Source organism: Xenopus tropicalis, chromosome 4 (assembly GCF_000004195.4).
Source record: "Xenopus tropicalis strain Nigerian chromosome 4, UCB_Xtro_10.0, whole genome shotgun sequence".
Lineage (NCBI taxonomy): Eukaryota > Metazoa > Chordata > Amphibia > Anura > Pipidae > Xenopus > Xenopus tropicalis.
Window position 1 is genome coordinate 105041550 of NC_030680.2, and position 13905 is coordinate 105055454.

Sequence of the window (13905 nt, forward strand, 5' to 3'; positions counted from 1 at the left end):
GCCAAGTACAGGCTACCTTGCTTTGGAACTGTTAGGTGCCCTCCAATACTTATCCTGTGCCCTGTATCGCAGTGAGTCCATATGGTAATATGCCTGCCAGTAGAGGCCACCGACTGAATGTTTTCTTTCTACATAAATATTGTGATAAAACAATCACATGATAGATCCCCTTTAAATTGATGACCATGACAGCTTTGATGACACATTGCTATTTTTTCCGATGCATGTTGCAGACTGCTTGGATTTCTATGCAACTGTGTGGTATATAAATTATCAGAATAAAAACTTTGTTTTTGCTTGAAAACAATGTACATGGCTTAAAAAATACATAGTTAAAAAATACACAGGAACATTTTGTTCATTTTCTTTATTTTATACATTATTGTGCTTAAATATATCCAGCTATGCATGGGCTTAGCTAATATTTCCAGTTATGTGTTTCCTAGTTAGGTTCACCCAGAAAGTCTAAAGGTTGCCATACAGGGGCACAGTTTCATTGTTATTATAAATCAGTAAACGGTCAGTTTTGGCGTGGGGTTCAGATGCACAAACCTGGGAGTAAAACTTCAGACCTGAAATATTATGGCAGGCACTGGACACACTGTAGATAGATGCAGAATAAATCTAAATGTTTATTTGAAGGAATAATCAATCTTCAAACAAAAATGTGTCCTTGCACACTTTGTGTCTAGAAGAGACACTTAATAATAGGCCTATGATAAAGCCTGAATGCCTACTGTATGATGTCATGTCTTTATGTAGCCATATACAGGGCCAAAACAGTGTCCTTCTGAATCATGTATATAACTAAGCTCATTTGGGCATCTCTTGATTTCTCTGGAAAATCTTGAGCTAATAGGCCTGAACAGAGTACGCCACTCCCTTTGTGATGCAACAGTTGACTAAACACTAAATAAGCCAATCTTGGAGGTGACCTGACTTGGCCTTATTCTCTTTGGAATCGCAGACATACTGTAAAGATGTTCTGGCTCATGCCACTTGAGACCTTTGCCCAATTTTGCAAATGTAGTGAGTTATATTGGACTAGGGAATATTCCTAAGCAGCGGTATGTCTCACCACCTAAAAATGTCACATAGCCTGTTCTTACCCATACAACGTACATACTTCCATGGGGCAAATTAACCATTTCTGCACACTGGTGTGTAAACAAAAGAGGATTTTTAATATTGCCATCTACTTTCATGTTTAACCCATTGTTAAATCTTGTATCGGCTAATTGGTTAAGGGAATTTTTAATCCTGTTACTTGAATATTGATTCAGATGAGTATATGGTTCCTTACCTTATTGTCTGCTGGTGAAGAAGAAAACAGTACCATTCTGAACCTGCCATGCAGGGAGCCATTGGTGAGTGCATGTCACTGCATAAAAAACCAAAATCCACCTTATGTGTGCAGTTATAGGTGGTATACAGTTTGGGACTTTATTATGTTTAACGTTAAATTAACCCAACAGAATGCATTTGCTGCCAATATGGATTTATGCAGCTTAGCCATCAACTACAAGCTGCTGTCTTATTTCAGAAAAAAGGAAATACTTTTTTTTTTTTTTTTTAAATGAAGTCTATGGCAAATGGCCTTTCTGTAATTTGGAGCTTTCTGGATATCAGTTTTCTAGATAAGGGATCCCATACCTAATAAATGATCTGCTTCCCTTGCTATATTAATTAGGCACTTAATTCCCACTAGTTTTGAGGAATCATTTCTTATGCATTGTGTCAGAATCCGTAAGTGATATTAATGGTTTTTGTTTGTCTTCTTGACCCCAAATTTTTAATTTTAAATTACCTCTCTCCCTCATAAAGTCATTCCATCGTTAATGTATTGTTTGAGATCTGTGCATGGCTTAAATATGAGATCCAACGCTTAAATATAGAGAGCCAACACTTTGGGGCCCATTCTTTCAAGCACAAATTTTTACTACTAAAAAGCACGATTGGAAAAAATTTGGAGTAACCTTGATAATTTCTGATGTGCGAAAATTATTTTTTTGGTCATACGAAAATATTGTTGCGATCTGAAAGGCACGCAAATTTTTGTATCTGAACAATCGTAAACGGTGCAAAAATCTTTCTGTCTTTGAAACAAAATGTATGATGTTGGAAGCCTTCCATAGGACTCAGTGGCACTCTACAGACCCAACCTGGCGAAAAGATAGTCACTAAAACAAAGCTTGAATGAATAACAAAATTTTTACTGTCGTTGGGAAAGGTTCGTCTTTCTCCTGGAATAACGAACGTACCACGAAAAAGTGAAATTTTTACAAAATTATCGTGCATATTATGAAATTACGAAGTTAGAAAAAATACGAGTTTTTCTCAATCGTGGTCAATCATGCTTTAATGAATGGGCCCCTTCATCTTAGGGACTGAGTGGAGCGCAGTTTTGGGCTCCAGTTCTTAAGAAGGATGTTAATGAACTGGAGAGAGTGCAGAGACTGCAATTAACTGGTTAAGGGGATGGAAGATTTAAACTATGAGGTTAGACTAACAAGGTTGGGGTTGTTTTCTCAGGTGCTTGTGAGGGGACATGATTACTCTGTACAAGTACATTAGAGGGGATTATAGGCTGATTGGGGATGTTCTATTCTCCCATAAAAACGACCAGCGTACCAGAGCCCCCCCCCCCCCCCACCTTTAGATCAGAGGAACAGAACTTTCATTTGAAGCAGCGTAAGTAGTTTTTCATGGTGAGGTTGGGGAATGCCCTTCCTAGTGATGTTGTGATGGCAGACTCTGCCAATGCCTTTAACAGTTGCTTGGATGAGTTCTTAGACAAGCATAATATCCAAGGCTATTGTGATACTATGTGGGCAATATATGTGCACTGGGGACCTTGTGTCTTTTTTTTAACCCGAATTAGCTATGTATCAAAAGTGTGTTTATTTACAAAAACATTGGGCAAAGTATTGTGCCCTATTTATTTCAATGGCGATTGCCTGGACCCCAATTGCAGTTAAACTTGTGGGTGAGGGACCTGTTTGGAGGTGCTGATTGCTGAAGACAGCTCAGAGTATCCGTGTTCGGCACCTCTTCACTTTGGCCTGATTTCTGCCAAATCCCTAATACCTATTTATAATTCACAAGGACCAGCAGGTAACAAAAATGCCCCATGTACTTAAAGGACATGTAAACCCCACACACAAAAATTTAATCAGTGAACAGCCTCTTTGAAATCTTTCAATACCTGCCACTCTGGCTCTGCAGTAAGGCTGCAACATCCCCTTAATCACTTTGATTTGCTTCTCCTCCTCTAACCCACTTGGCCCCTTCCCTCAGGAATTTGCTTTGGCTGTTGGCTTGTGGGCATGCTCAGTTTTTCTAAACTCAGATTACTAAACACTCCCCCCCCCCCCCCCCCCCAGTCTAGCAGCCAGTGAAGAGATGGCATTGCGGGTTCCCATAGAAGCGCTAGCTGTCTGCTTCAGTTTTTTCTCCTAACCTCCTCTCCTGAGCTCAGCTCAAAGCAGAACTTTTATCAAAGACAGTTGTGCCTGTGTGAGACTGTATTCTTGATGAAATGTATGCATGAATAAGAGTTTTTGTGTGTGTATGCTGTTTGCAGATTTAAATGTATCCAATTATGTATTAGAGGAAAAATGGCCACCAGGTGAAAGCTGCTATTTGCTTTAGGAAAATGTGATGGTGCTCGAAAACAGAGGGGTTATATGCAGTACTAATGATGCCATTTGGGTGGGGGGGGGACGTGCCCAACTGATATACATTGTAGGCCAGCACCATCACATTTTCCTAAAGCAAATAGCAGTTTTCATCCCATGGCCATTTTCCCTCTGACATATAATCAGTTACATTTAAATCTGCAAACTGCATACACACACAGACCCTTATTCAGCATACATTTCATCAAGAATACAGGCTCACACAGGCACAACTGTCTCTGATAAAAGTTCTGCTTTGCTTGAGCTGAACTCAGGAGAGAAAGGAGAAAAAAACTGGAGCAGACAGCTAGAGCTGAGTTTCTATGGGAACCAGCAATGCCATCTCTTCACTGGCTGCTAGACTGGGGGGCGTGTTTAGTAATCTGAGCTTAGAACAACTGAGCATGCCCACAAGCCAACAGCCAAAGCAAATTCCCGAGGGAGGGGCCGAGTGGGTTACAGGAGGAGAAGGAAATCTAAGTGATTAAGGGGATGCTGCAGCCTTACTATTAACCTCTGGACAACCAGAGTGGCAGGTATTGAAAGATTTCAAAGAGGCTGTTCACTGATTAAATTTTTACGTGTGGGGTTTACATGTCCTTTAAGGGGGTGGCTCTGCAAGCACTGCAATATTCTAAACACTATTACTATCACTATTAATTTTTTACACAGGTAAAATGTGTTTTCCTAACAATTTACTACATTAGCGAAAAGTGAGATTTTCCATAGGCAGCTATGATAAGCCTTTTTCAGATTGTGAAATTACAAATTCAGTAAGACTTTACTAGGATGTAAGGAAACTTAGATTCAAACGGTTTTCTAAACCTCAGGGTAAACTTTCACTTTCAAATAAAAAAACCTAAGGGGAACTTGCTATAAAACATGAAATCTTGCTCTGCTCTGTTTCCATATATATAAGAAATATATTAAAAGATGGATTAAAAAATACATTGAGTTGAGCAGGAGAACCTCAAACATAAGGAAATTTGCCCATAAAAAATGGTCCTAAATGTTTACCTTCCTGTTTCTCCACCTGAAATGTCCCTGGATAGCTTATTGGAAGTGCTTGGCAAATACCTTGGCTGACAAAGCCCGTTCTGTTATGCCAAGTACTTGGCTTGTTTCATGCTGTTATTTTGGAAAGTTATTTATGAGAAAACTGATTTTTAAAGGGGTTGTTCACCTTGAAATTAACTTTATATGATGTAGACATTGCTACTCTGAGACAATTTGCAGTTGGTTTTTATTTTTGTAGTTTTCATTTATTTAGCTCTTTGTTCATCAGCTCCCTAGTTGGGAATTTCAGCAGCTATCTGGTTGCTAGGGTCTTGTTTACCTCTGCAACCAGGCAGTGGTGTGAATGAGAGACTAAATAGAAAGATAAGGAATAAAAATGAATAATAAAAATAAAATTGTGGCCTCATCGAGCAAAGGTTTTTTGGCTAGAGGGTCAGTGATCCACATGTGAAAGCTGGAAAGATGTAGGCAACGAAGGCAAAACATTCAATAACTATAAATAATGAAAACTTTGCAAAGTTGCTAGGAATAGTACATTCTATAGCATACTAAGGGGCCCATTTACTTACTCACGAACGGGCCGAATGCGTCCGATTGCGTTTTTTTCGTAATGATCGGTATTTTGCGATTTTTTTGGAAAATTATTGCGACTTTTTCATTACCAATACGATTTTTGCGGAAAAACGCAAGTTTTTCGTAGCCATTCCGAAAGTTGCGATTTTTTCGTAGCGTTAAAACTTGCGCAAAAAGTTGCGCTTTTTTCGTAGCGTTAAAACTTAAAAGGCGCAACGTTTTGCGTAAGTTTTAACGCTACGAAAAAAGCGCAACTTTTTGCGCAAGTTTTAACGCTACGAAAAAATCGCAACTTTCGGAATGGCTACGAAAAACTCAAGTTTTTTCGCGCAAATCGTATTGTAACGAAAAAGTCGCGATAATTTCCGAAAAGTCGTAAAGGCGCCGAAAAAAATGCAAAAAATACAAAAAAGTCGCAAAATGTTCGTTTTCCAATCGGAATTTTTCCAATTCGGATTCGAATTCGTGGGTTAGTAAATCAGCCCCTAAGAGTTATCTCAAAGTACACCCATTTTACTTTTACCCAGAATATATGTTTTTTTTCTAGTCCTCTGAAAAATGTAAAATTGGGATTTGACTGTATAAGGTTCCTGCAGGTTACAATATGCAGAGAGAAAGCCATAAATGTAGAATAGGGGGGGACAATCCTCATTTTGTATTTGAAATGGACTCATTTTGTATTTTTTAAACATATTAACAGTCTATATTTTATCAATATGCTGTTGTTAGAAATGATCTATAATTCCTAGAGGGGTTTGTTCCCTGTGTACCCATGACAGGAGGAGGACACGTAATGTGTTTAACAGATTTCTGTGGAAGCTGGTGTAGTTGTGCCATGTGTCAGTATTGTACTAACTCCCGTTCCTTATTATACATACTCTCCAGACTCGCACGGATCATTTTTAACCTTTTTGGATCTAATGGTAAGCAGGGTATTTTCCATGCCCAAAGAAGGTTCCCGCTACGTCCCATAGCTGTTACAATTTGTTCAAATAGTGTTATCTCTTATCAAAAACTGTTAACCTTAAAAAATTGGATGTGCTGAGAGTTGGTTGGTTTTGCCTGCTGAACCAATGCGCATCAACTACTGTATTTGTTAAACATTCAAATATACCCTTGTACTTGCTATTTCGACACTGGAGATATTGCAAAGCTATCCTGTTCATCTCTAACCACACATTGCTATATTCACTAGCTTTTTATTATGTTATTGATTTGAATCAAGTCATGGCTTACTGACACTCGGGCTGATTTAGCAACTTTTGATTTCAACAGTTTTCCATGATTTGAATTTGTTTTGCACAAAAACTCCCAAATTTGAATGATGGTTCAAAACTCAAATATTTAATATTTATTAAGCACTAAAAAATGGAATGTAAAAAGTTAATTCATAAGGAAGCCAATAGGAGTTGTCGTAGGTAAAATGTTTGTGTTTTTTTTTTCTCAATTCTCGTTTTTTTGGAGTTTGTAGTCCCACTGAAAATGATGAGAAGAATTAGAATTTGATGCAACAAAGATTTTTTTGTTCACAGATTTTTTAATAAATGAGCCAACATTCGAGTTTAGTAAAATTTTGAGTTTATTGCAATTGGAAAAACTAAAACTTACAAATTTAAAAACTGGCTTATTTTATTATATTTATCGACTTGTCTCATTTTATTGCAATTTTATTATATAGAATTTAATTTTAGATTATATGTTCTTTGTGACGGGATATTTTATGGCTTGTTACGTAATGAATTGTTTTTCTTTAAATCCATTTTGCTATAATTTGTAGCTTTCTATAATGCACTAAATAGATATCTAGGTTCAATGGAAAGCTTCTCTAATAAGCAATCCATATTCCTTTGTTATGTCTTCAGTATGAAAGTGGTCAGTAATAATAGCAATATGAAATGTATAATATGTTTGCCAATCAGAAAGATTATGTATGTGATCAATCATAGGACATAAAAAAGAATTTTGTCTATTATATGCATGACTAGGGGGTTGAAGTCCCAAAAGGGATTAAAATGACTTATTCTGGCACATTATATGGTCAGTGATATGCACATTCATGCTATGTGCACAAACTCACATGGGGCACTGCGAATAAAAGAAAGTCTAATGTGATTTAAATAGAATGGCAGAGTCATGATGATATCAAGTGCAAAGCACCAGAATCTACTATAAAGATGTATTTTAGCAGAAGATTCTCCATCGGCCATCTGGCCTACATGCTCCCAGCATTATTCACACAGCCCAGTGGGAGACGCCTTGTACTTAAATTGCCACATCTTTTGTCTTCAAAATGCTTGTAAATGATTGCAATGGTAAGCTGGCTCCGAGAAACCAGAGAGATGCATAGGTGAATAGCTCCTACCCACTAAACTTGTGTAATATGTGTTACAAGACTGTACAGGACAACTAGTTGCAAATAGCTTCAAATACAGACTTCATGTATGTCTATATATTGCATCCTTGAGAAAGGTCCTGTTGAGGACCAAAATTTTGGATTTTTTATGTTCGCAATAAACTTGTGATAGTTTTGAAAGGGTGTGCTGGTCGTGAAACCTTTTTTGCTTCATATAAATGAAGAACAGAGTGCAACACACAGGGATATAAAAAAAAAAAAAAAAGAACAAAAAATCTTTATTAGTCCAACGTTTCGTACACTAAGGGGCAAAAAGTATGATTGAGTCCGAATACAAAAAAATTGTATTGGTTTGTACTGTGCGTATCTTCTGCGACTCTTTCGTACATTGCACAACTTTTTTGTACCTTTTTTGCGACAAAATCGGAATGTTGTGGCGAGTACGAAAGTTTCGGATTCATTCAAGCTTCAGTATCGTTTTCCCTTTGTTTACGATCATTCGTTAGGATTGCTAATATGATATTATCGTGACTATTCCGATTTTTTCGTAAGCATTTTCGTGATATTTGCAATCATCAAAAATTATCTAATCCAAATTTTTCCCATTTCGGGATTCAAACTCGTACTCGTGCCCCTAAATGTGTTCTTCTTCACATCAGTGTTCAAAAAGTTGGATTAATAAAGATTTTTTGTTCTTGTGTGTGTTCTTCATTTACATAAACTTCTGGCCAGCACCTGGGGCAGTTGATTGTAGGGAGTGCTCCTTTTGTTTCTTTTCTTTTATATATATATATATATAATATAAAAAATCGTCACTCACCAGTCCTACAAGCAGCGGGGTGCTGACCCACAAAATCCACAAAGTCCATAGAAAGCACTCACAGCATGTATATCCAAAAAGAGTAACGTTTATTTAAACAAAACTATCTATGCGTTTCAATCCATATAGGATCCTCATCAGGATATATATATATATATATATATATATATATATATATATATATCAAACTCAACAGTAGAAAGCACTCACAGCTACAGCATCAATCAGGTCAGTGATTTATTTCAGCATACCATCTACGCGTTTCGATCACCACAGGATCGTCATCCTGATGGCGATCCTGTGGTGATCGAAACGCATAGATGGTATGCTGAAATAAATCACTGACCTGATTGATGCTGTAGCTGTGAGTGCTTTCTACTGTTGAGTTTGATGTATTATTTTTGTCAGCACCCAGCCTGTGCCCGATACTGGTGAGTGCCGATTCTTTGCAAGACTATATATATATATATATATATATATATATAAGACATGTAATTTTTCGGGACTCCCATCCCTTTATCAAACATGATACATCTCGAGGACCTTTATATTGAGAAAAGGGGACCTAAACGTTGACAATAAAATAATGTTCTTTTATTTTCACCACATTATGAAGTCCTGGAGTAGTGCGTCTGTTCTGGGTTTTCTTTTAATTGCCCCAAGATAGCACCCAGGCATAGGCAACTATTTTCTGTGAATGCTCCACACATAGGACTATATATATATTACATTACACAAGATTGTGCAATGTATTCTATAATACATGAATATCCTTATAAATGGTGCTTAGTGATGTAATTTGTGTGAGACGACTCACTGAAACTTGTGTACTATAATAAATACGCACACTCCCTGTTGTAAAATATAGGGATATTTAAAGTCACCTTGAAGTTTTATGACCTGTATAAAAGCATTAAGCCTTCAGCCTCATACTTTGATATGGTCATAGAACATCTTGGTGACTTATAATCTGCTTATATTTAACAATAGGTGGTCATTATTTACTATATATGACAATATGTTATATATAATTGTCTCAAGGTGCACGCAGGGTAACAGAAATATGTACTTCCCCCATGTAATCTTCACGAAAGCTGTATAAAAGATATAGCTGGTTGCATGCCTTACATGGCTTTCATGAGGAACAGTAAATTATAATAAAGGTAATGTACTAAAGGTGTCATTTTAATATAATTATTAGTATTTATATAGTACTGGCATGTTACACAGTGCTGTCACACAGCCTAGAACATTCACAAAACACACATAGGGTCAGTTTTATCAGAAGTCAACAATCCCGTGTGTTTTTGGCAGTATTTGGTGACCATAGTGTGTGTGATTGTGAGAAAACACCTAAGCTTCCACTGGAACAGGGACTGAAGGGAATGACTATTCATGTCTGTAAAACTGTATGAAATAGAATTGAATCAAGCCATAAGCAGGAAACAGCTAAATGATATCATTTGTCCACGTATTTTGGCACTGTGCCTACTTACATGATGCCAAAACCTGCTAAAAATCCCAGTCCATGAAAGTCCTGTGTTCATTTTATTTTTTCTTCTTGCACAGCTTCTATGTAGGTTTTGTAATGTGAAAAACACAAATACTGGACAATTATCAGCCCTGGCAACTGGTTCAGACTCAGGAATCATGTCAGGTCAAGAGCCAGCGGCCAGAGCTAGATGTAAAATGTTCCCTTAAGCTGCTACAGAAAGAACTCTTTTCTTCCTCTTGTCTCTGGGGAAAGGGCAATTTTCCTTCATAGAAAAGAAGATGCAGTAATGACCCATCCGTTTACCAAAATGAACTCACAGTACAAAACCGTCCTCTGAGGACTTGGCACAAAGTCACTGTGGGCTGGAAAGTCGCTTCCTTCTTTTATAATTACAATGTGATTCCAGCTTTACCAAATGTCACGTTTATAGTAATGCATGGGGCTCATCAATATGTATTGCTTCTAAACAATGCTTACAGCAGACTTAATAGCCATGGATTGTGCAGCTCTTAACAAATGTAGTTTTCTTTGTTTTTATAGATATATATCTTTAAAAAATGTGCTTTTCCTTTTGTTACACAGGTTGTGCAAGGAGAGAAAGACAGAACCAAAGATCTATAGGATGATAGGGTGTGCACCCTAGATTTAAAGTATACTGAGCAACACAAAAAAATTTGAATTGCGCATTCTGGTGTACATTTAAATGTTTGGGGGCATGCAGTCTTAAATGAGAACTAAAGCTTAAAAATCAATATGACTAAAAATGCGGTATTTTATGTACTGAACCAACCGTGCCAGCAGAAAGAATCAGCAGCTTTATAACAGTAGTGATCCAGGCCTTCATAGTTGTCAACAGTTCACAATCTATTGAGTGTCAGTGACACTGCACATGCTCAGTGTGTTCTAGGCAGCTGTTGAGAAGCTAAGCTTTCGGGGCGTCAGAAATTATCCAGAAAATCATATTTGAACTAGAAATGCACCAAATCCTCTGTTTTGGGATTTGGCCTAATCCCTAATCTTCCATGAAGGATTTAGCTAAATCTGAAACCAAATCACATGACTTTTGCTCCCAGTGCAGTGAAACAAAATCTCAAACTTTCCTTGTTTGTGGGACCAAAAGTTGCGTGATTTTAAGTATTTGCATTCGTTTTGGCCAGGCACTTGGATTCATCCGAGTCCTCCTGAAGATGCTCGATATGGCTGAATACTGAACTGAATCTGAAATTCGGTCTATCCCTGCATACAGTGGGACTGATTAAAAAATCAGATGCTGAATACACTGCTTTCTATCTGCCATATAATGTCAATTTGAATTAATTGGTATTAAACCTTGTATTATAAAATGTATATTCTGTATATACCATATACTGTGAGCCAGTCCCTAAGCTCAGGCAACTGACAGAGGCACAGAGCATGTGCTGTAAATTTTTAAAAAACAAGATGCAGGACTTCTGGGGGCACCTTTTGAGGCACAGATCTTCTCTCCTAAAAGAAGGTAGTTGCCATGGTCTAGTTAAGACTCCCAAAACCTAATTCATAACACTTCTAGCTTACATCTTTGAAATAAAGGCAAATACTGAGAAAAGACCAGCTGCAAAGTTACTAAACTTACAGTATATTCATTTAAAAACCAATATATGTTAATTTGGTAAACTTCCATTTTGGGTATAATTGGTCCTTTATCGCCTAGTTATTTCTATTAGGGTTTCTGCTTGTCTGGTTTGGACCCACATAGCCCAGTTTTCACCAGGATAGGAGGACCATTAGCACATTTTATATCTGGGATAACTTTTGGCAGGAGCATCCTGCAGAGATGGCAGACCCATTTTAATCAACTAGAGAAGTTCTGCAGTATGGTTATTTTAATTTATTTGCCTTTTGTCTTGTGGCCGATTAATCTGTCTGAAAAGCCTTTTGGAAAAACAAAGCAACACATATGCCTTTTTGCACTTTTTGCCAGTGGAAAGGCATAGGCACTGCTACGTTTTTCCGAAGTCACGCAAAGTTTCCTCCTACAAGCAACTTTGCATGCTTTCAGAAAAATGAAGCAGCATGCATACCTTTCTGCTTTGTTGCCAGTGGAAAGGCATATTGGAGAAATTAGACACCCACGGTGATGGCATTTGCTGGTGGAAAGGCCTTTTTTGTGTGACTTCAGAAAACCAAAGTGATGTATAGGCCTTTCCACCAGTGATTGCCTTTGTTACCGGTGGAAAGGCATTAGTCACCCATGGTAGCAGAGAGCTATCGCAGGTGACTAAATTGCTCTGTGGTACATTAGCATTACAGTTGCATTACATAGAATTTGTATGTATATGTTCATTCATACAGCTCTAATTATGCCTGTAGAGCTGTACAGCATTGACTGCAAGATCAGGTTTTTAATCTGTTACTTGCCAACAATGGTGTAAAATATGTATATTATACTAAAGGAATAATACCTGTATGTCTATTAGTTATATGTTTATTAGTTATATGTTTGACTGTGTATTTTTTTAAACATGGCTATGATAGCAAGGTAAACAATATACTGCAGGCTTTAAAAAGAAAACTTTTGAAAGTGTTATAGCAGTTTAAAGGGGTTGTTCACATATGAGTTAACTTTTAGTATAATGTAGAGCAGGGATCCCCAACCTTTTTTCACTTGTGAGACACACTCAGAGTGTTGGTGAGCCACACAAGCACAAAAGAAGTTCTTTGGGGATGTCAAATAAGGCCTGTGATTGGCTATTTGGTAGCCCTATGTGGACTGCTGGCCTGCAGGAGGCTCTTCTTGGAGTAAATCTATGTCTCTGTGCTTCCAAAACTCTCAAGCCAAAAATGTAAAAATGGGACGCCACTGGGAGCAACATCAAAGGGGACAGTGAACAACACATTGTTTACAAACCACTGATGTGGATTACTGACGTAGAGAGTAATATTCTGAGACGATTTGCAGTTGGTCTTCATTTTTTATTATATATATATATTTTTAGTTATTTCACTTTTTGTTCAGCGGCTCTTCAGTTTGGAGTTTCAGCAGGGATCTGGTTGCTAGTGTCCAAATTACCTTAGCAACCAGAGAGTGGTTTGAATGCAAGGCTGCTATATGAATAGAGGAGGGCCTGAATAGAAAAAGAAGCAATAACAATAAAAATAAAATTGAAGCTGCTATTTCAAAAACTATAAAAAATAAATAATAAAGACCAATTGAAAAGTTGCTTAGACTTGCCCATTCTATAACAATTCTGTCATAGGAAACCATGTTTTTATAAAATGCATCAGTTACTACCAAAAAGGTTTTTTTATATTTAATTTTGAAATTTCACACGGGGCTAGCCATATTCTTCATTTCCCATGGTGCCACAGCCACGTGACCTGTGCTCTTGGAGTCATATTACCCCCCTCCCTTCCGTCCCCCCAGCAGCCGATCAGCAGAACAATGGGAAGGAAACAAGGTAACAGCTCCCTGCATTTCTAAAAAAAAAAATGCTCCCATGCCCCACCTAGAACTCCTTCAGTTACATTGAAACAATAGCTTATCTGAAAGCAGTTCCATTGTGAAGTGCTGGCTTTTTCTAAAAAACTCAGAATCAGCCACAATGCACTGAAATGGCTTCCTACACACCATTGGTACAGCTAAAGAAATACATTTATTGGTTCAATATAATTTTAAATGGTAGAGTGAATTATCTGTAATGTACACTGTGTAATTTAGCCATAAAAGCTACACAATAAAAATCATGAGAGGCACACCTTGTTTTAAGTGCTTTAAATGACCACCGTTGGATTAAACTGCATTCTGGAGACACAATTAACATGGTTTCTAATATCCTAGTGATCTCATTTATCTTAGTATATACTTCTTTATATGTCTATAAATTATATAGATATCATTATCGTATATATCTACTGAGAAGATTTGGGACTAACTTACACTGAATTGCACCGGTGCAGTCACCCAAACCAACAAGCTAGAAATTGTATGAAA